Source organism: Bubalus kerabau, unplaced genomic scaffold (genome assembly GCF_029407905.1).
Source record: "Bubalus kerabau isolate K-KA32 ecotype Philippines breed swamp buffalo unplaced genomic scaffold, PCC_UOA_SB_1v2 scaffold_90, whole genome shotgun sequence".
NCBI classification, from domain to species: Eukaryota; Metazoa; Chordata; class Mammalia; order Artiodactyla; family Bovidae; genus Bubalus; species Bubalus kerabau.
In genome coordinates this window covers 91,666-118,802 of record NW_026577944.1, presented here as the reverse complement: position 1 = coordinate 118,802, position 27,137 = coordinate 91,666, and the positions used below count along the sequence as shown (strand labels likewise).

The 27,137-nt window shown below is 47.7% G+C and overlaps 1 long non-coding RNA gene across 2 annotated transcripts in view; it reads left to right on the top strand.

Moving 5' to 3' along the window:
* Window positions 1-18,426, top strand: part of LOC129641166 (uncharacterized) — a 50,455-nt gene extending 32,029 nt beyond the window's left edge. The window contains exons 1-4 of one of the 2 annotated variants that reach the window (XR_008709146.1): window positions 6,844-7,061; window positions 7,348-7,510; window positions 17,771-17,877; window positions 18,220-18,426. This is a non-coding gene — a long non-coding RNA (uncharacterized LOC129641166). Of the gene's footprint in view, window positions 1-6,843; window positions 7,062-7,347; window positions 7,511-17,770; window positions 17,878-18,219 lie in introns of those variants that run through there. The other variant, XR_008709147.1, reaches the window with a different exon arrangement.
* Window positions 18,427-27,137: the final 8,711 nt, after the last annotated feature.

The following is a 27,137-nucleotide window of genomic DNA, read 5'->3' as shown; positions in this document are numbered from 1 at the left end:
GGCTCACCGGGAGCCCCCGGTGAAGGTGGGCAGCGTGCCGGGACAGGTGTGGGTCGAACCCTGGCGGCGCGGGTCGGGGTTCCGGTCGGGAGGGGGTGGGGGGCGGTCTCAGTTGTGCGCTCGGGGGTCCTCACTGCGGCTGGGAAGGCACCGGGAGCGCGGCAGGGGCGGGGCGAACCCGGGCGGCGCGGGGCAGGGGTCGGCTCCTGGCGGGGGTGGGGCAGGGCTTCCCAGTTGTGCTCTCGGAGGTGGCCACTGCGGCTGGAAATGCCCCGGGAGCGCACCCTGGGCGGGGTAAACCCGGGCTTCGCGGGTCGAGATTCCGATGGCTGTGGGTGGGGGTTTGGTCCCAGTTGTGCTCCCGGGGGTCTCCACTGCGGCTAGGAAGCCTCAGGGAGAGCGGCAGGGGCGGGGCGAACCCGGGCGGCGCGGGGCGGGGTCCGGTCTCGGCTGGGGTCGGCTCCTGGCGGGGGTGGGGGAGGGCTTCCCAGTTGTGCTCTCGGGGGTCGCCATTGCGGCTGGGCACGCCCATTTCGTGCGCTCCTGGGTCCCCAAGGATCGGCATCCAGTGGGCGCAGCGGAGGGGTGCGGACCACGGGTCAGGGCACTGGGACTGCGTGGAGCAGGGAACCACGTATTCCGCCCTCTGTTGGCACGTTCTCGGAGCTCCCCCACCTGGCGGTCGCAGAAAGGCCTCGCCTTTGGGGTCAAGGCCTTTACCGCTCCACCCCTCTGCTGAAAAATCTCCGAGTCTGCGCGGGTTTCCCAAGCAGCCTAGGGTCCGCTGGAAGTCCAAGGGACAGAACCCTGAATCTTGGCTGGCTGGCCCAGCCCTGCTTCTGGCACTTTGTAGGCCAGCGGGCCCTGGAGCACCTGCTGGGATGGGAAAGGGAAGGGTCCACGAATTGCACCCTAGAAACTTAGTAGGGTGCATGGATTTCAAACCCTGGTGGCCGCCCAGGCAGCAAAGAAGGGGGGAGGGTACCTTGCTGCACTTTCATGTCAGAATCTGTGGCTGTCCTGCTGCGTGGGCCTTTTCATGGGGACCCTGTGGAAGAAAAGTTTGGTGTTTTGGAACTGAATAATTAGAACGTGTAAAAAGTTTAAATTATGTGGTGGTGTAATTAAAACAAAACCAAGCTACAAGTGTTTTTCAAATGGAGTTCCTAATATTGAAGGCCTTTTTCCTTCCACTGTGGCATTTATCAAGAAGTGTGCGGGATATTTTTTTTTTTTTTTTAAGAAAAGTGTTTGAAGTGAGGGAAACAGGAAACCCAGAGGTGCCCCTGTAGTTTGGGGAAGGCCTAAGGAGGTCACTTGGAAATGCTGCTTGCTGTGGGGTGGGGCAGATTGGCTGTGCAGGCTTGTCCTTTGCATGCATGTTCTTGTGTGTGGAAACCCAGCTCGAGCCATCTCCTGATGTGTAAGCATTTCGCAGACAAACCTTGAGCTAAGCAATGCTTTTTTTTTCCTGAGGAAATGTTTGTCTTAAGTGATATAAATATCCTATGTATTTCCGCTAGACTCTGGCTTCAGGTCGGTCCCCCCAAAAGGCTCAGAAGCAACTTGAAAAAAACAGTATGTTTTCCTCCTAGCTTGTTCTCCTTATCTATATTAAGGAAATGATATATTTGCCTTGAATACTGCCTTTCTTCAAGATTCAGGTCTATCAAATTTTGGCCCGGGATGACTCACCTGCTGCCAATGTTATCTCAAGGCATATCGTGGGGGAGGGGCCTGCTGCAATTACCTGAGACAGTGCCTTTCTTTCCTTAGCTGACTGCTAGTGCCTGTAGAATACCTGGCTAGAACCCAGCAGGGTGTACATCCAGCCTCAAGACTAAGTCAGCAGCTTTCTCTATCTCTTTTATACTTTAATAACAATTGATGACACAAAAGCTCTGAGCGATCAAACCATATCGAATATTTATTTCAGATTGAAGATGCATTCCATGTGATTGCCATCTTAAGTCTTTCCATCATTATGGAATATCTGTCCATGTATTCAGGATAGTTTTCAGCCAGGGTGTATAATTTCCAGTGTGCCAGTCTTGTCATCATCGTTAATACATGGCAAAGTGTTGTATTCATGTTGACATTATTGAAAGGGAATTTTTTAAAATTCCTTTTCAGATTATTATCTGCTAATGTATACAGAGAAAACTGTGTAATCATTCGCTTTTATCAGTTTGGACAGCTTGATAGTTTCTTTAATTTCTTTCCTTTCTCATAGTTAAGATTTTCCAGGCACATACATGTACTACCTCACCCCTAAACTCAGTCATGTGCTCAAAGACTTCTGTCCTTATTTTTTGCAACATTGAATTCGTTTGGACTATGCTGGGTCTCTGCTGCAAGATGGAAGTCGCTAGGACCTCTGGACTGCAGTCTGCCATCTCTTACTGACCTCTTGTTGACCTCTGCAGAATCCTGCTTGGAGGGAGCTTGTTAGTTCCTTGTTGCTTACCAGGACCTCCTGTGGTAAGTGTTTTCTCTTCTCTGTTGCCTGGTAAGGGTGGATGGTCATTGGCATCCCAAAGCTAGCTAGAAGTCAATTATTTAGGCAGGCTTGTGCATAGATATGGGAGAAGGCAATGGCACCCCACTCCAGTACTCTTGCGTGGAAAATCCCACGGACAGAGGAGCCTGGTAGGCTGCAGTCCATGGGGTCGCTAAGAGTCGGACACCACTGAGCGACTTCACGTTCATTTTCACTTTCATGCATGGGAGGAGGAAATGGCAACCCACTCCAGTGTTCTTGCCTAGAGAAACCCAGGGACTGCGGGACCTGGTGGGCTGCCGTCTACGAGGTCGCACAGAGTCGGACACGCCTGAAACGAATTAGCAGCGGCTGCGGCGGCGGCAGCAGCAGCAGCAGCAGAAGCAGTGCATCGATATCAAAAGGGTTGCGAACAGTCAGGTAGGATCACATATGTCACCGTGAAACACTACTTCTCCACTTAGCCAAAGCTAACCAAAGATTTCTGTTCTAGGTCAACCTAGAAGACATCACTTAAGAGGTAAAGAAACTGAAACTCCATTAGCAAAGGCAGTTCCACATCTCAAGAAAACTTCTGCTAGGCACAGAACCCTTTTCTGGGGGTCCACTTTCGCTACAACCTCCTTATCCCATTCTGTACCCATTCCTTTGCTTCTCCCATCCTGAAACTTCCACCTGTAAGACAGAACTACTTCGTTTTCCTTCCTCAAGTGTCAATGCATTCCACATACCTTCTTATAAAAACAAGTCATACATTTCACTTCAGCAACCAAGAACTGACTTTTATATTGGCGTTCGATATAGCGCACTCCCTTCCCCCACCCCCAAGAATAGAACAAAACAAAACAAAACAATTGCTTTCTTACATTTAACATGTCAGGATGGTGCCAGACAAGATTCATGGAGAGTCAAAAATCTCTTTTGTTTCTGTGTAAAAGGGAGGTCCTTTCAGAACTTTCATTACTTTGGAAATGACCTAGCTATGAAATACACTGTCGTCACTTAGTTTAGCACAAGGATAGAAACTCGGGGAACCAAAACACCTGGAGAAACGTTTTTCAGTTCAGTTCAGTTCAGTTGCTCAGACGTGTCTGACTCTTTGGGACCCGGTGGCCTGCAGGATGCCAGGCTTCCGAGTCCCTCAGCAACTCCAGGGGCTTGCTCAAACTCATGTCCATCGAGTCAGTGAAGCCATCCAAACATCTTATCCTATGTCGTCCCCTTCTCCTCTGCCTTCAATCAAGACTATGAGAGGCAGATATTTTGGAGTATAATTATTGTTAAGGGTTTGTCTAAAAGCTCATATCACATTTACATTTTTCACTTTTGATGTTGTCGTTTCCAGGTACTTTCTTGCTGACAGGCTTGTGAGAGATATGACAATAGAGCAATTTTTACCTCAAAGGAAACCTAGGCACTATGAACATGTTGTGCTTAATGTTGTTGACTCTTAGACATATCTATAGTGGAGGAGCAAAACCAAAAACACTAGATATTTCATATTGACTAGTTCCCAGTTCACGGGACTCGGACGTTCATTTAGGTCAATGTTTTCTTGTATTTCCAGCAGTTTGATTTGGAAGGGCTGCCTTGTCTTGAGACCATTGAAATCAGAACTCAGAACTTGAGCAATATTATCAAAAACCACAAGGCTCACACTGACACATACCTAAATCCAGAGAGACAGACAAGACATCTTCCAGTTTTCTGCCTGAGATTTAAAATATTTCTTTGAGCCGGTCTCCTGGGGAGTGGGGGATGGGGGTGGCAGCGAGGCAGGCTTGGGTAACAAGCTAATTGTTGGTCATTGCATATGCAAAGAACCAGGTTTCCCGGTTCCAAGGAAAAAAGTTTCCTTGGTAACCAACTTTGTCTGGTTCTATAGACTCTCATGGCCCTCCTAGGTCAGGTCACCTTGCCTTTCTGTAGTCCTCGTTTGATCCCTAAATCATAGACAGCTTGGATTGTCCCTGTGGGGTGGATGTATTGTCCTCGTGTTTGAACTGGCGGCAGTAGCCAGAGCCTCTCCTGGAACCTGGAGTGGGCGCGGGGCTCACCGGGAGCCCCCGGTGAAGGTGGGCAGCGTGCCGGGACAGGTGTGGGTCGAACCCTGGCGGCGCGGGTCGGGGTTCCGGTCGGGAGGGGGTGGGGGGCGGTCTCAGTTGTGCGCTCGGGGGTCCTCACTGCGGCTGGGAAGGCACCGGGAGCGCGGCAGGGGCGGGGCGAACCCGGGCGGCGCGGGGCAGGGGTCGGCTCCTGGCGGGGGTGGGGCAGGGCTTCCCAGTTGTGCTCTCGGAGGTGGCCACTGCGGCTGGAAATGCCCCGGGAGCGCACCCTGGGCGGGGTAAACCCGGGCTTCGCGGGTCGAGATTCCGATGGCTGTGGGTGGGGGTTTGGTCCCAGTTGTGCTCCCGGGGGTCTCCACTGCGGCTAGGAAGCCTCAGGGAGAGCGGCAGGGGCGGGGCGAACCCGGGCGGCGCGGGGCGGGGTCCGGTCTCGGCTGGGGTCGGCTCCTGGCGGGGGTGGGGGAGGGCTTCCCAGTTGTGCTCTCGGGGGTCGCCATTGCGGCTGGGCACGCCCATTTCGTGCGCTCCTGGGTCCCCAAGGATCGGCATCCAGTGGGCGCAGCGGAGGGGTGCGGACCACGGGTCAGGGCACTGGGACTGCGTGGAGCAGGGAACCACGTATTCCGCCCTCTGTTGGCACGTTCTCGGAGCTCCCCCACCTGGCGGTCGCAGAAAGGCCTCGCCTTTGGGGTCAAGGCCTTTACCGCTCCACCCCTCTGCTGAAAAATCTCCGAGTCTGCGCGGGTTTCCCAAGCAGCCTAGGGTCCGCTGGAAGTCCAAGGGACAGAACCCTGAATCTTGGCTGGCTGGCCCAGCCCTGCTTCTGGCACTTTGTAGGCCAGCGGGCCCTGGAGCACCTGCTGGGATGGGAAAGGGAAGGGTCCACGAATTGCACCCTAGAAACTTAGTAGGGTGCATGGATTTCAAACCCTGGTGGCCGCCCAGGCAGCAAAGAAGGGGGGAGGGCATCTTGCTGCCCTTTCATGGCCGAATCTGTGGCTGTCCTGCTGCGTGGGCCTTTTCAAGGGGACCTTGTGCAATAAAAGTTTGGTATTTTGGAACTGAATGATTAGAACTTGTAACAAGTTTAAATTATGTGGTGGTGTAATTCAACACAAAACCAAACCAAACCAAGCTCCAAGTGTTTGGCACAGGGAGGTTTCAATATTGAAAGCCTGTTTTCCTTCCACTGTGGCATTCTATCAAGAAGTGTGCGGGATTTTTTATTTTTTTAAAGAAAAGTGTTCGAAGTGAGGGAAACAGGAAACCCAGAGGTGCCCCTGTAGTTTGGGGAAGGCCTTAGGAGGTCACTTGGAAATGCTGCTGGCTGTGGGGGAGGGGGGCAAATGGGCTGTGCGGGCTTGTCCTTTGCATGCATGTTCTTGTGTGTGGAAACCCAACTCGGAGCCATCTCCTGATGTGTAAGCATTTCGCAGACAAAACTTGAGCTAAGCAATGCCTTTGTTCCTAAGGAAATGTTTGTCTTAAGCGATGTACATATCCTATGGATTTCCGCTGGACTCTGGCTTCAGGTCGGTTCCCCCAATAGGCTCAGAAACGACTTGAACAAAACAGTATGTTTTCCCCCTACCTTGTTCTCCTCATCTATGTTAAGGAAATGATATAGTTGCCTGGAATACTGCCTTTCTTCAAGATTCATGTCAATCAGTTTTTGGCCCCGGAGGACTCACCTGCTGCCAATGTGACCTCAAGGCATGTCGTGGGGGAGGGGCCTGGTGCCATTCCCTGAGACAGTGCCTTTCTTTCCTGAACTGACTGCTAGTGCCTGTAGAATATCTGGCTAGAGCCCAGCAGGGCGTACACCCCGCCTCAAGTCTAAGTCAGCAGCTTTCTCTATCTCTTTTATACTTTAATAACAGTTGATGGCACAAAAGCTCTGAGCGATCAACTCATATCGAATCTTCATTTCAGATTGAAGATGCATTCCATGGGATTGCCATCCTAAGTCTTTCCATCGTTATGGAATATCTGTCCATGTATTCAGGATAGTTTTCAGCCAGGGTGTATAAGTTCCAGCGTGCCGGTCTTGTCATCGTCATTACATCCATGGCAAAGTGTGGTATTCATGTTGACATTATTGAAAGGGAATTTTTTTAATTTCCTTTTCAGATTATTATCTGCTAATGTATACAGAGAAAACTGTGTAATCATTCGTTTTTATCAGTTTGGACAGCTTGATAGTTGTCTTTAATTTCTTTCCTTTCTTATACTTTAGGATTTTCCGGGCACATACATGTACTGCCTCACCCCTAATCTCAGTCATGTGTGCAAAGAACTTCTGTCCTTTTATTTGTTTATTGATTTGTTGCAACATTGAATTCGTTTGGACTATGCTGGGTCTCTGCTGCAAGATGGAAGTCGCTAGGACCTCTGGACTGCAGTCTGCCATCTCTTACTGACCTCTTGTTGACCTCTGCAGAATCCTGGTTGGTGGGAGCTTGTTAGTTCCTTGTTCCTTACCAGGACCTCCTGTGGTAAGTGTTTTCTCTTCTCTGTTGCCTGGTAAGGGTGGATGGTCATTGGCATCCCAAAGCTAGCTAGAAGTCAATTATTTAGGCAGGCTTGTGCATAGATATGGGAGAAGGCAATGGCACCCCACTCCAGTACTCTTGCGTGTAAAATCCCATGGACGGGGGAGCCTGGTAGGCTGCAGTCCATGGGGTCGCTAAGAGTCGGACACCACTGAGCGACTTCACGTTCACTTTTCACTTTCATGCATGGGAGGAGGAAATGGCCACCCCCTCCAATGTTCTTGCCTAGAGAACCCCAGGAACTTCGGGGCCTGGTGGGCTGCCGTCTACGGGGTCGCACAGAGTCGGACACGACTGAAACGACTTAGCGGCGGCGGCGGCGGCGGCGGCGGTGGCAGCAGCAGCAGCAGCAGAAGCAGTGCATCGATATCAAAAGGGTTGAGAACAGTCAGGTAGGATCACATATGTCACCGTGAAACACTACTTCTCCACGTAGCCAAAGCTAACCAAAGATTTCTGTTCTAGGTCCACCTAGAAGAGATCACTTAAGAGGTAAAGAAACTGAAACTCCATTAGCAAAGGCAGTTCCACATCTCAAGAAAACTTGTGCTAGGCACAGAACTCTTTTCTGGGGGTCCACTTTCCCTACCACCTCCTTATCCCATTCTGTACCCATTCCTTTGCTTCTCCCATCCTGAAACTGCCACCTGTAAGACAGAACTACTTCGTTTTCCTTCCTCAAGTGCCATTGCATTCCACATACCTTCTTGTAATAACAAGTCATACATTTCCCTTCAGCAACCAAGAACTGACTTTTATACTGGCATTCGATATAGCGCGCCACCCCCCACCAACAAGAACAGAAGAGAAGAAAACAAAACAATTGCTTTCTTACATTTAACATGTCAGGAAGGTGCCAGACACTATTCATGGAGAGTCAAAAATCTCTTTTGTTTCTGTGTAAAAGGGAGGTCCGTTCAAGTCGTGAGTGTTTCAGAACTTTCATTTCTTTGGAAATGACCTAGCTATGAAATACACTGTCGTCACTTAGTTTAGCACAAGGATAGAAACTCGGGGAACCAAAACACCTGGAGAAACGTTTTTCAGTTCAGTTCAGTTCAGTTGCTCAGTCGTGTCTGACTCTTTGGGACCCGGTGGCCTGCAGGATGCCAGGCTTCCGTGTCCGTCACCAACTCCAGGGGCTTGCTCAAACTCATCTCCATCAGGTCAGTGATGCCATCCAACCATTTTATCCTCTGTCGTCCCCTTCTCCTCTGCCTTCAGTCAAGACTATGAGAGGCAGATATTTTAGAGTATAATCATTGTTAAGAGTTTGTCTAAAAGCTCATATCACATTTAGGTTTTTTTCTTTTGATGTTGTCGTTTCCAGGTCCTTTCTTGCTGACAGGCTTGTGACAGATATAACAATAGAGCACTTTTTACCTCAAAGGAAACCTAGGCACTATGAACATGTTGTGCTTAATGTTGTTGACTCTTAGACATGTCTATAGTGGAGGAGCAAAACCAAAAATACTAGATATTTCATATTGACTAGTTCCCAGTTCACGGGACTCTGACGTTCATTTAGGTCAATGTTTTCTTGTATTTCCAGCAGTTTGATTTGGAAGCGCTGCCTTGTCTTGAGACCATTGAAATCAGAACTCGGAACTTGAGCAATATTATCAAAAACCACAAGGCTCACACTGACACATACCTAAATCCAGAGAGACAGACAAGACATCTTCCAGTTTTCCGCCTGAGATTTAAAATATTTCTTTGAGCCGGTCTCCTGGGGAGTGGGGGATGGGGGTGGGGGTGGGGGTGGCAGCGAGGCAGGCTTGGGTAACAAGCTAATTGTTGGTCATTGCATATGCAAAGAACCAGCTTTCCCGGTTCCAAGGAAAAAAGTTTCCTTGGTAACCAACTTTGTCTGGTTCTATAGACTCTCATGGCCCTCCTAGGTCAGGTCACCTTGTCTTTCTGTAGTCCTCGTTTGATCCCTAAATCATAGACAGCTTGGATTGTCCCTGTGGGGTGGATGTATTGTCCTCCTGTTTGAACTGGCGGCAGCAGCCAGAGCCTCTCCTGGAACCGGGCGTGGGGGCGGGGCTCACCGGGAGCCCCCGGTGAAGGTGAGCAGCGCGCCGCGCCAGGAGTGGGGCGAACCCTGGCGGCGTGGGTCGGGGTTCCGGTCGGGAGGGGGTGGGGGGCGGTCTCAGTTGTGTTCTCCGGGGTCCCCACTGCGGCTGGGAAGGCAACGGGAGCGCGGCAGGGGCGGGGCGAACCCAGGCGGCGAGGGGCGGGGTCCGGTCTCGGCTGGGGTCGGCTCCTGGCGGGGGTGGGGGAGGGCTTCCCAGTTGTGCTCTCGGGGGTCGCCATTGCGGCTGGGCACGCCCATTTCGTGCGCTCCTGGGTCCCCAAGGATCGGCATCCAGTGGGCGCAGCGGAGGGGTGCGGACCACGGGTCAGGGCACTGGGACTGCGTGGAGCAGGGAACCACGTATTCCGCCCTCTGTTGGCACATTCTCGGAGCTCCCCCACCTGGCGGTCGCAGAAAGGCCTCGCCTTTGGGGTCAAGGCCTTTACCGCTCCACCCCTCTGCTGAAAAATCTCCGAGTCTGCGCGGGTTTCCCAAGCAGCCTAGGGTCCGCTGGAAGTCCAAGGGACAGAACCCTGAATCTTGGCTGGCTGGCCCAGCCCTGCTTCTGGCACTTTGTAGGCCAGCGGGCCCTGGAGCACCTGCTGGGATGGGAAAGGGAAGGGTCCACGAATTGCACCCTAGAAACTTAGTAGGGTGCATGGATTTCAAACCCTGGTGGCCGCCCAGGCAGCAAAGAAGTGGGGAGGGCATCTTGCTGCCCTTTCATGGCCGAATCTGTGGCTGTCCTGCTGCGTGGGCCTTTTCAAGGGGACCTTGTGCAATAAAAGTTTGGTATTTTGGAACTGAATGATTAGAACTTGTAACAAGTTTAAATTATGTGGTGGTGTAATTCAACACAAAACCAAACCAAACCAAGCTCCAAGTGTTTGGCACAGGGAGGTTTAAATATTGAAGGCCTGTTTTCCTTCCACTGTGGCATTCTATCAAGAAGTGTGCGGGATTTTTTTTTTTTTTTTAAAGAAAAGTGTTCGAAGTGAGGGAAACAGGAGACCCAGAGGTGCCCCTGTAGTTTGGGGAAGGCCTTAGGAGGTCACTTGGAAATGCTGCTGGCTGTGGGGGAGGGGGGCAGATGGGCTGTGCAGGCTTGTCCTTTGCATGCATGTTCTTGTGTGTGGAAACCCAACTCGGAGCCATCTCCTGATGCGTAAGCATTTCGCAGACAAACCTTGAGCTAAGCAATGCCTTTGTTCCTAAGGAAATGTTTGTCTTAAGCGATGTACATATCCTATGGATTTCCGCTGGACTCTGGCTTCAGGTCGGTTCCCCCAATAGGCTCAGAAACGACTTGAACAAAACAGTATGTTTTCCTCCTACCTTGTTCTCCTCATCTATGTTAAGGAAATGCTATAGTTGCCTGGAATACTGCCTTTCTTCAAGATTCATGTCAATCAGTTTTTGGCCCCGGAGGACTCACCTGCTGCCAATGTGACCTCAAGGCATGTCGTGGGGGAGGGGCCTGGTGCCATTCCCTGAGACAGTGCCTTTCTTTCCTTAGCTGACTGCTAGTGCCGGTAGAATATCTGGCTAGAGCCCAGCAGGGCGTACACCCCACCTCAAGTCTAAGTCAGCAGCTTTCTCTATCTCTTTTATACTTCAATAACAGTTGATGGCACAAAAGCTCTGAGCGATCAACTCATATCGAATCTTCATTTCAGATTGAAGATGCATTCCATGGGATTGCCATCTTAAGTCTTTCCATCGTTATGGAATATCTGTCCATGTATTCAGGATAGTTTTCAGCCAGGGTGTATAAGTTCCAGCGTGCCGGTCTTGTCATCGTCATTACATCCATGGCAAAGTGTGGTATTCATGTTGACATTATTGAAAGGGAATTTTTTTAATTTCCTTTTCAGATTATTATCTGCTAATGTATACAGAGAACACTGTGTAATCATTCGTTTTTATCAGTTTGGACAGCTTGATAGTTGACTTTAATTTCTTTCCTTTCTTATACTTTAGGATTTTCCGGGCACATACATGTACTGCCTCACCCCTAATCTCAGTCATGTGTGCAAAGAACTTCTGTCCTTTTATTTGTTTATTGATTTGTTGCAACATTGAATTCGTTTGGACTATGCTGGGTCTCTGCTGCAAGATGGAAGTCGCTAGGACCTCTGGACTGCAGTCTGCCATCTCTTACTGACCTCTTGTTGACCTCTGCAGAATCCTGGTTGGTGGGAGCTTGTTAGTTCCTTGTTCCTTACCAGGACCTCCTGTGGTAAGTGTTTTCTCTTCTCTGTTGCCTGGTAAGGGTGGATGGTCATTGGCATCCCAAAGCTAGCTAGAAGTCAATTATTTAGGCAGGCTTGTGCATAGATATGGGAGAAGGCAATGGCACCCCACTCCAGTACTCTTGCGTGGAAAATCCCATGGACGCAGGAGCCTGGTAGGCTGCAGTCGATGGGGTCGCTAAGAGTCGGACACCACGGAGCGACTTCACGTTCACTTTTCACTTTCATGCATGGGAGGAGGAAATGGCAACCCCCTCCAGTGTTCTTGCCTAGAGAACCCCAGGAACTGCGGGGCCTGGTGGGCTGCCGTCTACGGGGTCGCACAGAGCCGGACACGACTGAAACGACTTAGCAGCGGTGGCGGCGGCGGCGGCGGCAGCAGCAGCAGAAGCAGTGCATCGATATCAAAAGGGTTGAGAACAGTCAGGTAGGACCACATATGTCACCGTGAAACACTACTTCTCCACGTAGCCAAAGCTAAGCAAAGATTTCTGTTCTAGGTCCACCTAGAAGAGATCACTTAAGAGGTAAAGAAACTGAAACTCCATTAGCAAAGGCAGTTCCACATCTCAAGAAAACTTGTGCTAGGCACAGAACTCTTTTCTGGGGGTCCACTTTCCCTACCACCTCCTTATCCCATTCTGTACCCATTCCTTTGCTTCTCCCATCCTGAAACTGCCGCCTGTAAGACAGAACTACTTCGTTTTCCTTCCTCAAGTGCCATTGCATTCCACATACCTTCTTGTAATAACAAGTCATACATTTCCCTTCAGCAACCCAGAACTGACTTTTATACTGGCATTCGATATAGCGCGCCAACCCCCACCAACAAGAACAGAAGAGAACAAAACAAAACAATTGCTTTCTTACATTTAACATGTCAGGATGGTGCCAGACACTATTCATGGACAGTCAAAAATCTCTTTTGTTTCTGTGTAAAGGGGAGGTCCGTTCAAGTCGTGAGTGTTTCAGAACTTTCATTTCTTTGGAAATGACCTAGCTATGAAATACACTGTCGTCACTTAGTTTAGCACAAGGATAGAAACTCGGGGAACCAAAACACCTGGAGAAACGTTTTTCAGTTCAGTTCAGTTCAGTTGCTCAGTCGTGTCTGACTCTTTGGGACCCGGTGGCCTGCAGGATGCCAGGCTTCCGTGTCCGTCACCAACTCCAGGGGCTTGCTCAAACTCATCTCCATCAGGTCAGTGATGCCATCCAACCATTTTATCCTCTGTCGTCCCCTTCTCCTCTGCCTTCAGTCAAGACTATGAGAGGCAGATATTTTAGAGTATAATCATTGTTAAGAGTTTGTCTAAAAGCTCATATCACATTTAGGTTTTTTTCTTTTGATGTTGTCGTTTCCAGGTCCTTTCTTGCTGACAGGCTTGTGACAGATATAACAATAGAGCACTTTTTACCTCAAAGGAAACCTAGGCACTATGAACATGTTGTGCTTAATGTTGTTGACTCTTAGACATGTCTATAGTGGAGGAGCAAAACCAAAAATACTAGATATTTCATATTGACTAGTTCCCAGTTCACGGGACTCTGACGTTCATTTAGGTCAATGTTTTCTTGTATTTCCAGCGGTTTGATTTGGAAGCGCTGCCTTGTCTTGAGACCATTGAAATCAGAACTCAGAACTTGAGCAATATTATCAAAAACCACAAGGCTCACACTGACACATACCTAAATCCAGAGAGACAGACAAGACATCTTCCAGTTTTCCGCCTGAGATTTAAAATATTTCTTTGAGCCGGTCTCCTGGGGAGTGGGGGATGGGGGTGGGGGTGGGGGTGGCAGCGAGGCAGGCTTGGGTAACAAGCTAATTGTTGGTCATTGCATATGCAAAGAACCAGCTTTCCCGGTTCCAAGGAAAAAAGTTTCCTTGGTAACCAACTTTGTCTGGTTCTATAGACTCTCATGGCCCTCCTAGGTCAGGTCACCTTGCCTTGCTGTAGTCCTCGTTTGATCCCTAAATCATAGACAGCTTGGATTGTCCCTGTGGGGTGGATGTATTGTCCTCCTGTTTGAACTGGCGGCAGTAGCCAGAGCCTCTCCTGGAACCGGGCGTGGGGGCGGGGCTCACCGGGAGCCCCCGGTGAAGGTGAGCAGCGCGCCGCGCCAGGAGTGGGGCGAACCCTGGCGGCGTGGGTCGGGGTTCCGGTGGGGAGGGGGTGGGGGGCGGTCTCAGTTGTGTTCTCCGGGGTCCCCACTGCGGCTGGGAAGGCAACGGGAGCGCGGCAGGGGCGGGGCGAACCCGGGCGGCGCGGGGCGGGGTCCGGTCTCGGCTGGGGTCGGCTCCTGGCGGGGGTGGGGGAGGGCTTCCCAGTTGTGCTCTCGGGGGTCGCCATTGCGGCTGGGCACGCCCATTTCGTGCGCTCCTGGGTCCCCAAGGATCGGCATCCAGTGGGCGCAGCGGAGGGGTGCGGACCACGGGTCAGGGCACTGGGACTGCGTGGAGCAGGGAACCACGTATTCCGCCCTCTGTTGGCACATTCTCGGAGCTCCCCCACCTGGCGGTCGCAGAAAGGCCTCGCCTTTGGGGTCAAGGCCTTTACCGCTCCACCCCTCTGCTGAAAAATCTCCGAGTCTGCGCGGGTTTCCCAAGCAGCCTAGTGTCCGCTGGAAGTCCAAGGGACAGAACCCTGAATCTTGGCTGGCTGGCCCAGCCCTGCTTCTGGCACTTTGTAGGCCAGCGGGCCCTGGAGCACCTGCTGGGAGGGGAAAGGGAAGGGTCCACGAATTGCACCCTAGAAACTTAGTAGGGTGCATGGATTTCAAACCCTGGTGACCGCCCAGGCAGCAAAGAAGGGGGGAGGGCATCTTGCTGCCCTTTCATGGCCGAATCTGTGGCTGTCCTGCTGCGTGGGCCTTTTCAAGGGGACCTTGTGCAATAAAAGTTTGGTATTTTGGAACTGAATGATTAGAACGTGTAAAAAGTTTAAATTATGTGGTGGTGTAATTCAACACAAAACCAAACCAAACCAAGCTCCAAGTGTTTGGCACAGGGAGGTTTAAATATTGAAGGCCTGTTTTCCTTCCACTGTGGCATTCTATCAATAAGTGTGCGGGATTTTTTTTTTTTTTTAAAGAAAAGTGTTCGAAGTGAGGGAAACAGGAGACCCAGAGGTGCCCCTGTAGTTTGGGGAAGGCCTTAGGAGGTCACTTGGAAATGCTGCTGGCTGTGGGGGAGGGGGGCAGATGGGCTGTGCAGGCTTGTCCTTTGCATGCATGTTCTTGTGTGTGGAAACCCAACTCGGAGCCATCTCCTGATGCGTAAGCATTTCGCAGACAAACCTTGAGCTAAGCAATGCCTTTGTTCCTAAGGAAATGTTTGTCTTAAGCGATGTACATATCCTATGGATTTCCGCTGGACTCTGGCTTCAGGTCGGTTCCCCCAATAGGCTCAGAAACGACTTGAACAAAACAGTATGTTTTCCTCCTGCCTTGTTCTCCTCATCTATGTTAAGGAAATGATATAGTTGCCTGGAATACTGCCTTTCTTCAAGATTCATGTCAATCAGTTTTTGGCCCCGAAGGACTCACCTGCTGCCAATGTGACCTCAAGGCATGTCGTGGGGGAGGGGCCTGGTGCCATTCCCTGAGACAGTGCCTTTCTTTCCTGAACTGACTGCTAGTGCCTGTAGAATATCTGGCTAGAGCCCAGCAGGGCGTACACCCCGCCTCAAGTCTAAGTCAGCAGCTTTCTCTATCTCTTTTATACTTTAATAACAGTTGATGGCACAAAAGCTCTGAGCGATCAACTCATATCGAATCTTCATTTCAGATTGAAGATGCATTCCATGGGATTGCCATCTTAAGTCTTTCCATCGTTATGGAATATCTGTCCATGTATTCAGGATAGTTTTCAGCCAGGGTGTATAAGTTCCAGCGTGCCGGTCTTGTCATCGTCATTACATCCATGGCAAAGTGTGGTATTCATGTTGACATTATTGAAAGGGAATTTTTTTAATTTCCTTTTCAGATTATTATCTGCTAATGTATACAGAGAACACTGTGTAATCATTCGTTTTTATCAGTTTGGACAGCTTGATAGTTGTCTTTAATTTCTTTCCTTTCTTATACTTTAGGATTTTCCGGGCACATACATGTACTGCCTCACCCCTAATCTCAGTCATGTGTGCAAAGAACTTCTGTCCTTTTATTTGTTTATTGATTTGTTGCAACATTGAATTCGTTTGGACTATGCTGGGTCTCTGCTGCAAGATGGAAGTCGCTAGGACCTCTGGACTGCAGTCTGCCATCTCTTACTGACCTCTTGTTGACCTCTGTAGAATCCTGGTTGGTGGGAGCTTGTTAGTTCCTTGTTCCTTACCAGGACCTCCTGTGGTAAGATGACTCATGCAGGTCTTTTCTCTTCTATTTTGCCTGGAAGGTTGGGTGGTCACTGGTTCATTTAACAGAGTGTCTTTTGGTTCTCTGGAATAAGGTCCTTCACACGGTCAATGTATAAAATTGTAAAAGTCAATATTTGAAATAATGTATATTCCTATTTGGTAATTTGGCTTTTTTGTTGTGTGTTAGAACTCATCACCAGACCAAAAGTCATGGAGAGCTTTTGTTGTTTTCTCAAATTGTATAGTTTTTTAAATGGAATTCTGGTGTTAGTTGCAAAGTTTGTGCTTCTGTTCATTTCATTTTTTTTAATAAACAGTTATTTATTTCTAGTTGATTGATCACTGCTTTACAATATCGGTTTGATTTGTCATACATCCACGCGAACGAACCATAGACGTACTTGTGTCCCCTCGCTCTGGAAACTCCCTCCCACATCCCATCCATCCCCACCTCTCTAGGTTATTACAGAGCCCCAGTTTGAGTTCCCTGAGTCCTAACAGCAAATCCCACTGGTTGTCTACTTACAAATGTTGGTGTACATGCATCCATGTTGCTCTCTCCATTCCCCACCCTGGTCCGTAAGTCTGTCCTCTATGTCTGCATCTCCGGTGCTGCTATGTGAACAGATTCGTCAGACCCATCCTTCTCGATTCCATGTTTTCCTCTTTCTGACTGACTTGCCTGTTTAATACGCTCTCGGTTCATCCCCTTCCTTAGAGCGGACTCAAATATGTTCCTTTTTATGGCTGCATTCCATCCAGGCTCTGACTGTTCCTTAGCCGTGTTTTGAGGAGGGTCATGGAGCCATTGTGCTCCATTTCAGTTTGGGCTTCCAGTCTGAGTGCTCACAGCAGAGCTGCTTGTGGGTGAGCCCTCTGAGGTCTGTGAGCATGGGGCTGCCCGCTCTTCCCTGGTGGGAGCTCTGTCTCCTCAGGACCCTCAGGACTCGGGCTCTGGGGTTATGGGGCTGCATCCCAGCTGAGAGGAGAGGGGTTGCCTCAGTGCCCGCCAGCAGGGAGACGCTGCAAGAGGGGAAAATGAGGACGAAGTAGATGTTTCCTGTGTCCAGCTGAGCGCTGACCGGAGGTCCATCTCAGAGCACTCGGGGGGTGGGGGTGGGGGTGGGGAGAGCTCCATGTACAAATGGCAGGTTTTCAGTTTGATTTCTGTTCGATGGCCTAGAGGATGACCTTCGCAGATGTTCTTCTGAGTAGTTGGCCAGTTTTCCTGTCCCTGTTTCTTCAGAAGAGTGTCCTTTCCTCTTGGCTCATTCGTTTGATTTTCATGAACTGACCACGTCCATGTGGGTTCACTCCTGGGCTCTCTCTTCTTTCCTGGAGTCCCTGTGTCTGTGTTCCTGCCAGTTCCTCACTGTGGTGGTTACTACAGGGCCGTGCTGTAGTTTGAAGTCGGAGAGGAAGATATCTCCAGCAGTGATCTTCTTTCTCAGAGTCTTCTTGGCCCTTTAAGGTCCTGTTCAATATTAGCAGCCTACTAGTAGGAGTATTTCTGTTTCTGTGAAAAGGCCATTGAATATCATTTTGTGATGGCAGTCAGTGTATTTGTTGATGGCTTTGTTTGAAATGGGCATTTGAATTCCTCTTGTTCCAGTGTTTGAGCGTGGTGTCGTTTTCTGTTTATTTGTGTTTTCTTTGGTTTCTTTATCAGTGCTTTCTAGTTTTCTGACTACTGGTCTTTTATGTCCTTGATTAAGTTTGTTGCTAGATGTTTTATTCTTTTGGGTGCAATTATAAGTGAGATTTTCTTAATGTTTGTTTCTGTTTGTTATTAGTTTATAGAAACGCAAGTGATTTTTATATATTGATTGGGATTGTAAGTTGTAGTAGTTTCTATGATTGTAAATTGATCGAAAATTATTCAACTTTACTGAATGTAGTCTAACAACTTTTGTGAAGTTATGGGGAACATTTTATTTGCAAAATCTGTTTGTTCTGCAGACCCAAGGCACAGTAGTTACTAATAGACTTCCCACAGTACTTCTTCATTCCATGTGGACTCCTACAAGGACAGTGGAGCATCACAGCTTCCCTTGAACTTCGCCTGGGTAAGTCTGAACTCTATAGAAAATTTTCTGCCTGTCTAATTCGATTTTCTTTTATGGTATCGACTTGTTTGTTTTGAAACATAATTTCCTTTCTGGGTAAAATGTACAGAAAACTCCTAGCAAAGGGAAAAAGTGCTCGCATTTGCCACATCATCTAAATCACTCTATGTGTTTTATTCAAAGTGGGTGCATTCTCCTGCAGAACCTCCACATAATCTCCAAAATCAGGACATCATTTGGTTTCTGCACTATAATGTAATCCACAGCCCCACTTCCCTTTCAGCAGTTGTTCAATTGTATGAATATATCTTTTCTTCCCACCCCCCCCCCCTTTTTTTTTAGGAATGCTATGGAGATGTACGTTGATTTGGACAAACTTGATGGACTTAGAGCAGACGGTGAATATGGGATCTGTGTGGCCTTTTCTATATGGATATTTTTCGCTAAAGATGGTTTTAATGTTTATTCATGTTATAAAATATGTGAATCCTGCATTCTTTTTTTTTCTCCATAGTAATTAAAAATAAATAACATGCCATTTACCATTTAGCTATTTGTAAGCATACAGTGTTGTAGTATGAACTCCCTTTCCTTGTTTTGCACACCGGTTTATTATGTGTACCTCATGCGTGCTTTGAAGAAACTCAGGAAACTGAGTCAGTGACTGAAATGGCCCAAGATATCACGTTAGATACCATCTTCATCTAAAACCAAACCAGGGGCTTCCTGGTGGTCCAGTAGCTAAGACTGGACACTCCCAAAGAAGGTGACCCAGGTTTAACCCCTTTTCCGAGAACTAGATCTCCCATGCCACAACGCAGAGTTGCATCCTTTACCTAAATATCTGGCTGGCTTCAATGAAGGTCGATCTGGTGCAGCCAAATACAAAAAAAAAAAAAAAAAAAATCAATATTAATAAAAATAAAACCAAAGGAAAGGAAGGATATGGTCGTTCTACAGATTTACATCTTAGGTTTTCCTATTGATTTGAAAAAAAAAAGAGTTTCACAAGACTGTCATCCTTCTATCTGGTATATGCCGAGGATTCCTTTGAAATGAGATTTCTCTTGTAAATGTGACTCACAGAAGAGCCGTCTTGAACTTGGGTGTGAGAGATGAGCATGTGTCCTCTTAAGAAAAAGAAAGTTAATTAGGTCCAACTAATTTTCATGCTGAAGTGGTATATTTTGGGGTAGCATTTGCTTCCCTTCACTTTGGATGTATCCCAATTTGCTTACACAGTCATCGCCCGAAGACATCCTGATATTTGAAAGTCTTTAGCTCTTAGAAGTAGAGCTGTGTGTAATTGTGTGATACTTTTTGTCTGGACACTTTTTCAAAGCTGTTTAGTAAGTGCTAGGCGTGTAGTGTTCAGGTCACAGGTGAGCCTTGTTTAGCTGTGGAAAAATCCAGCTAAGTTTCTCTGGCACGTGGGATCTTCCTGGGTAAGGGATCGAACTTGAGTGTCTTGCATCATCACGCAGATTCTTTACCACTGAGCCACCAGAGAAGCCCCGCGCCCCCTTCCCCTTTTTGAGCTTACTGGATCTAATAGGTGTGCAGTGCTACTTCACTGCTGTTTTACCTTGTAATTTCCTAATGACATATGATTTTGAGTATTTTTGATATGCTGATTTACTATCTGTATCTTTCATTTGACCAGGAGTTCAGATTTACACACTTTTAATGATGTTGTTTGTTCCAGATATTTTGGTATATTTGGAGTACGATCCTTTATCATATATGTATTTTGTCAATACATTTTTCTGTGGCTTGCATTTAAGTTGTGTGAAAAAGGTTTTTCACAGTTTAAATTTATAATGTTTTAAAGTTCATGTTATAATTTTTATGTCCGTTTTTGGATAGACTTTAGTGTGTTTTTTTTTTTATTATTAAATTTCATAAGCAGAACTAAGGTACTGTAGATACAGTTTTAAGCAAAGCTGAGGTACCATAGATACAATTTTGCCTTTTGTCTGTTGAGACGTTTGAGTGAGGTTGGTATACATTGTAAAATTATATCTACATTCATTTGACTGGATATGACTTCCAATTATTTGTATAATCGGTTTTGGAGATGTCATGAGAAGTCAGTTTCCCCAAGGGAAACTGGGCGGGTTCTGTGAAACATGAACTGTCTTCGATCCCTGGGAATCACTTTCTGTTCTTCTGGCTTTGGACTTGACTTGTTTGGATATTTCATACTAGTGGAATCACGGAACGTTTCTCCTATTTTGGTTTATTTCACGTAATATAATGACCATAAGGTTCGTCCACATTGTGGCATTGTCAGAATTACCGACTTTGAAGGGCTGAATCAGATTCCATTGTGTGTCTACCACAGTTTGTTTATGGAACTGGCTGTCCATGGACACTTAGATTGCCTCTGTTTGTTGGCCAGTGTGAATCACGCTGTTGTGACTATGACTGCAGAAATATGCATTTTTTTTTCAGCCCCCTTTTCCAAACCTTTTGGGTACATAGCATGAATTAGAATTGAAATATCTGTTTGTTCCATGTGTTAGTTTTGGAGTAATTTCTGTAGTGTCTTGCGCAGTGGCAGAACCATTTCAGTTTATCTTTTTGTATGGTAGAATACTGTTCAAGCTTTTGAATATACCCTGTGATGCATATTCATTCACCCACCGATGGACACTTGAATGGGTTCTACCTTTGGGCTATTGTGAATAAGGTCGCTATGAATATTTGTGTACCAGTTTTTGTTTGAAGTATTAACAACTACATAGTACTACGTATGAAAGAAACCACAAGGACCTACTCTATAGTTTCAGAAACTGTATTGAATATCCTATGATACATATAATGGAACAGAATCTCCAAAGGAATATATGAAAAAGACACAATACCCTGATAATTATTGTGCCAACACTGTGTATTTCTACACACCACTAAAATAGTCACATTCGTAAGTATATTTCACTGCTTGGTTGTATAAAAATAGAGAAGTCGAACAGAGAAGAAATAAACTTCCTGTCATTGCTCATCATCATTTATGCACTATTACTACCTGTAACACGCGTTGTATAAATAAGTGCTGGACTAGGAACTTACATTCGTGTAAACCAAGAGATGGTGAAGGGGTAAGGAAGTACAACTTACTGAATTCCTTAACGAAGGATTATGGAACTCTATGCACATGAAGTGAATGAAAGTCAAACGGTTTAGTTTAGCCACATTCTTCCTAGAGTGATGAGCTTCCACCCCACCCAATGTTAGCTCACAATTAAATCCTGCAGTCATCTGGCCTCAGTGTGTGCTTCCTGCCATCCAGAACGCAAAAGTGAGGAAGTCCTGACAAAATCGTTGCTATTTTTCTTTTTTGGATTCGTATTTTATCGCAGGGCTTGGGAAAAAGAGGGCCTAGCCTGTTTTCAGAGTTGCATCCCAAGGCTTGCTCTGGCGTGTTACCTATGTTGACAAACTGCTGATCCTGTTCAACAAAGGACAGTGATCTGCACGTCAGTATCTGTTGCTTGAGCTGGAATAGTAGGCATCCCTTCAAGTGCAGTCCTTCATGCTGAAGCAGGTCTACCTGAAGCAGTAGCATAAGATGAACACATTGATCATAGAGACATCGCATCCCATGAATTTGTAAGAATTTTTCAGGTATACCGATCATCATTGTAGGAACTGACTTGTCCCAGTAATAACTGGAGTATCCAGCATAACAACAGTTCCTTGACTAAATAATATGCTTATGCTACTTCTTCCAGCGTTCTTTCTCCTACCTCGGTCATGAACAGGAGAAGCTGATGGCAGTGGTTCTTGAAATGTGTATCGATTCCTTGGCAGCACGGTCAGTAAATACTCTGCCTACCAGTGCAGGATATGGAAGTGATGTGGGTTTGATCCCTGGGTTGGGAAGATAACAATTCATACACTCATTTTATGTGAACAAGTTTTATACTCATGAGTGTTTTTCTTCTGTATACAGAATATATAGGTGAACTATAAAGAAAGCTGAGCGCAGAAGAATGGATGCTTTCGAACTGTGGTGTTGGAGAAAACTCTTGAGAGTCCCTTGGGTTTCAAGGAAATCCAACCAGTCCATCCTAAAGGAAATCCGTTCTGGGTGTTCATCGGAAGGACTGATGGTGAAGCTGAAACTCCAGTTTTTGGAGAGCTGACTCATTTGAAAAGACCCTGATGTTGGGAAAGATTGAAGACAGGAGGAGAAGGGGACGACAGCAGATCAGCGACCCAATGGTCACAAGTTTGGGTAAACTCTGGGAGTTGGTGATGGACAGGGAGGTCTGGCATGCTGCGGTTCAATGGGGGTCGCAAAGAGTCGGACACGACCGAGCGACTGAACTGAACTGAACAGGAAAACAAATGCTGTTCAAGGACACTGAAAGAACCCTGATGTTGAAAAGCAGATCTGTATTGTGAGCAATGCTTAGAAATCCATGAGTTGACACATAGTATTACGCCTATCATCCTTGTAGTTCCCTCCGTGAAATATGTTGCGAAAAGCTCTTCCTTTGTGGTATAGATTCATGAAGAAGCTAAATAGCATGAATCCTTTATGTTGACAACTGTGAATTTAAATCTCCTGTGAATCCTATGTGACAACCACACATACCAACATGATTTATTAGTATTCTATCAATATTTTTAGTCCTACTGTATTTCAACTAAAAATGTCACTATACAATGGTACATGAAGTCAAGACATAAAATCAGGGCAAATACAAAATATTCCATCCTTTGAGAAACGGAGCGAAAAAATATTGTGCTTTGACTATTGCATTTTTATGTAGTAGATCCTTAAGTATTTTATTCACCACACCCAACTGAATGGTCCACAAATGCTTCAGAGAGGAAAGGATTATTTCTCTTTAATAATGAGGAGTTCAACTGCTCTCAAAGCAAATACCAGACAGTAATCACCATGCAGGACAAAGTTGATTATTCATATTTAGATTACTCATTCGTTAGCTTGCCAAAGGTTCTAGATCTGTTACCACATTTTTTTTTACATAATATCCGCATGTGAAAGTGAAAGTGGCTCAGTGGTGCCTGACTCTTTGTGACCCCATGGACTATACAGTCCATGGCATTCTCTAGGCCAGAATACTGGAGTGGTAGCTTGTACCTTCTCCAGGGAATCTTCCAGACCCTGGAATGAAACTGGAGTCTCCTGCATTCAGAAAAATCATGTCCCTTGAATTTCTAGTTTACTGTATAGGACCACAGCAATGTGATTACATAAAATTGCTTAGTTTCCTTTACGTTTCTCTTGTTTGATATAGATAGCAGCCTTTGGTTCTATCACTAGCATTGCAAGTAAAAAGAAAAAAAACATAATTAGAGCTCCAATAGTATTTTTACTGTTAACGATAAGTATAGCATAATGTGCGACCTAGCAACAGCTAGTGAGCCTAGGACTGTCTGGAACATTCTTGGATCCTGCAGGAAAACACCCTGTGTGCGCCCCTCGATACTGGGCCTAGAGACCAAAATGTACATGAAAGGAAATAGTGGAGCTGAGCAGAGTAATGCGCCCAAACATGTCTGACAGAGTGCCGCAGCCTGCTCCTTCATGGGCAATGCCACTATAACCTAGGAATGTCATTACATGGTTCACAGATGGCATGCAAGATGCTCGGCCCTGACACTGAGCTCAGCCCTGACTCTGAGTTTCAGTCCTCTGAGCAGATCTGGACGTCTCCCATTGTAGAAGCTAACCCGTTCCTTCCAAATACACGCTTGCAAACACACACCAGTTGGCTGACTCTCCTTCTACAAGGGAGGCTTCGTTTACCCGCATTCGGTGAACTTCGCTTCCCAGCTGACGGACAAACCACTTATTGTAAGTATTTTCTCAGGGACAGTTTCCCCGGGGCTGGGGCCGAGGTAAGAGACCCAAACTCATAGGGAAAGGCAAAACCACATCCACATGTCTTTGCTCTGTAGGAGAGCTCTAGTGTACATAAGCCTGTACATAAGTGAACGCAGACACTCTGTGTGCGTGTTGCTGCGTACCCAAAATAGGGCCACAAGGAGCCTCATGCTCTCCATGTGGCATGGAAGCTGTGCAGCCACGCAGCAGCTGAAGAATCCAACCAATTGCTCTTTTCTTACCTCTGACAGAGCTCGCATTGCCGTAGCCCTTGGCAGTTTGGAAACACTGGACCCTAACCCCTCTCAAAGTAGGCCTGGGTTCTAGTTCGAATAGAAAGGCAATAGTGGAGCTGAGGACGGGAACGCGCCAGTCATTTATCACACGCTCCCGCAGCCTGCTACTACAGGGACACTAACGCTAGAAGCTAGGAATGTCTTTGCAAGGTGCGCAAAGGACAGGGGAGAACCTCAACCCTGACTCTAGTATTTCAGTCCCCTGAGCAGATCTGAGGTTCTCCCGCTGTAGAAGCTAACCCATTCCTTCCAAATACAGGCTTCCTAACACAGGGCCAGTTGGCTGCCTGCTCTTCCACGAAGCAGGCTTCCTTTACTTACAAACTGTGAATTCCACTTAACAGCCTGGAGGAAAATCACTTCTTGGAAGATTTTTTTCAGAGGCTGTATCCCCAGAGCTGGGGCCAAGCTAGGGTACCCATACTGACAAGGGAAGGCAAAACCACATCCAATGTCTTTGCTCTGTAGGACAGCTTTCGTGAACCTAAGTCTTTCAGGAATATTTCTGGCTCCAACAGAGTCAAATTCTGAGTGTGAAGCTGCACAGCCAAATAGAGGCACAGAGAGCCTGATTCTCTCTGTGTAGCTTTGAAACTGTCATTCAAACAACAGCTTGAGAATCCATACAATGCTTTCCCTTACCTCAAAGAGAGTTCTCATTGCTGTAGCCCTTGGCAGCTTGTCGAAATCCGCACCCAAACCTTTCTCCAAGTAGGCCTGGGTCCTAGTTCGGATGAACATGCAATGGCGGAGCTGAGGCCAGTAAGGCACCAGTCAGGTCTCACACACTCTGGCAGCTTGCTCCTCCAGAGACAGTAAGGCCTCTTTTACTCTGCAGGAGGCTCGCTCTTACTTCCTGTGAACAGTGTTTCCCAGCCTGGGCGAAAAGCAGTTCCTGGAGATCTTTACTCTGGCTGTTTCCCCGGAGCCGGGTGGACTTTGGGGACCCCACTCACAGGGGAAGGCAGAACCACATGGACAGGTCTATGCTCTGTAGGAGAGCTCTACTGAACCTCATCTCGGAGGAACATTCTTTGCTCCTATAGAGACATTTCTGGGTGTGAAGCTGCATACCCAACATAGGGGCACAGAGAGCCTGATTCTCTCTGTGCAGCTTTGATGCTGTCATTCAGAAAACAGCTTGAGAATCCATACAATGCTCTCCCTTACTGCTTAGAGAATTCTCATTGCTGTAGTCCTTGACAGTTTGTAGAAATCCGCACCCAAACCCTTCTCCAAGTAGGCCTGGGTCCTAGCTCGGAACAACAGGCAATGGCGGAGCTGAGGCCAGTAAGGCACAAGTGAGGTCTCACACACTCTTGCAGCCTGCTCCTCCAGGAGCAGTAAGGCCTCTTTTTCACTGCAGGAGGCTCGTTTGCCTTGCCTTGCCTCCTGTGAACTGCATTTCCCAGCCTGGGTGCAAAGCTGTTCCTGGAGATCTTTTCTCAGGGGCTGTTAACCCGAAGCTGGGTCGGACCTCGGGGGCCCAACTCACAGGGGAAGACAAAACCACATGGACAGGTCTATGCTCTGTAGGAGAGGTCTAGTGAACGTCATCTCTCAGGAACATTCTTGGCTTCTACAGAGACACCTCTGTGCGTGAAGCTACACACCCAACATAGTGGCAAAGGGAGTCTGATTCTCTCCATGGGGTGCTGATGCTTTGTGTCAAAGCACCTGCTAAGAATCCATCCGCATAGGCTTCCCTCACCTTGACAGAGGTCTCATTGCTGTAGTCCTTGGCAGTTTGGAAAGAAGCAGACCCTTACCCTTCACTAAGTAGGCCCTTGTCCTAGTTTGAATGGAAAGGCAATAGCTGAGCTGAGGCCAGTAAGGCCCCCGTCAAGTCTGACATATTCCCGAAGCCTGCTCCTTCATGGAAAATAACGCTAGAATCTAGGAATGTCTTTGCAAGGCTGGCAAAGGGCAGTCAGGAACCTTGACCCTGCCTCTGGAATTTCTATCTTCTCAGCAGATCTGGAGGTCTCGGTCAGGAGAAACTAACCCATTCCTTGCAAATAGAGGCTCCCAAACACAGGCCGGTTGGCTGCCTCTTCTTGCCCGAAGGAGGCTTGCTTATCCCGCCTCCTGCAAACTCCACTTCCCAGCCTGGGGGATAAGAGGTTCTTGGAGATCTTTTCTCAGAGGCTGTTTCCACGGAGAAGGGGCTGAGCCCAGAGACCCACACGCACAGGGGAAGGGAAAACCACATGGACAAGTCTTTGCTCTCTAAGAGAGCTCTAGTGAACCTCAGTCTTTGACGAACGTTCTTGGCTCCTATGGGGACACCTCTGTGTGTGAAACTGCGTACCGAACATGGGGGCAAAGAGCCTGATTCTCTCTGCAGGTTTAATGCTGTCGTTCAGAAAACAGCTTGAGAATCCATACAATTCTTGCCCTTACCTCTGAGAGAGTTCTCATTGATGTAGCCCTTGGCAGTTTGAAGAAATCTGCACCCAAACCCTTCTCCAAGTAGGCCTGAGTCCTAGTTCGGAGGAACATGCAATGGCGGAGCTGAGGCCAGTATGGCACCAGTCAGTTTTCACGCACTCTGGCAGCCTGCTCCTCCAGGGACAGTAAGGCCTCTTTTTCTCTGCAGGAGGCTCACTTGCCTTACTTCCTGTGAATAGCGTTTCGCAGCCTGGGCAAAAAGCGGTTCCTGGAGATCTTTTCTCAGGGGCTGTTTCCCCAGAGCTGGGGCGGACCTTGGGGACCCAACTCACAGGGGAAGGCAAAACCACATGGACAGGTGTATGCTCTGTAGGAAAGCTCTAGTGAACCTCATCTCTCAGGAACATTCTGGGCTCCTGTAGAGACAACTCTGTGTGTGAAGCTACACACCCGACATAGGGGCAAAAGGAGCCTGATTCTCTCCGTGAGCTGCTGATGCTTTGTGGCAAAGCACCTGCTTGAGAATCCATCTGTTTACGCTTCCCTCACATTGACGGAGATCTTATTGCTGTAGCCCTTGACAGTTTGGAAAGAAGAAGACCCTTACCCTTCATAAAGTAGGCCCTTGTCCTAGTTTGAATGGAAAGGCAATAGCTGAGCTGAGGCCAATAAGGCGCCAGTCAAGTCTGACATATTCCCAAAGCCTGCTT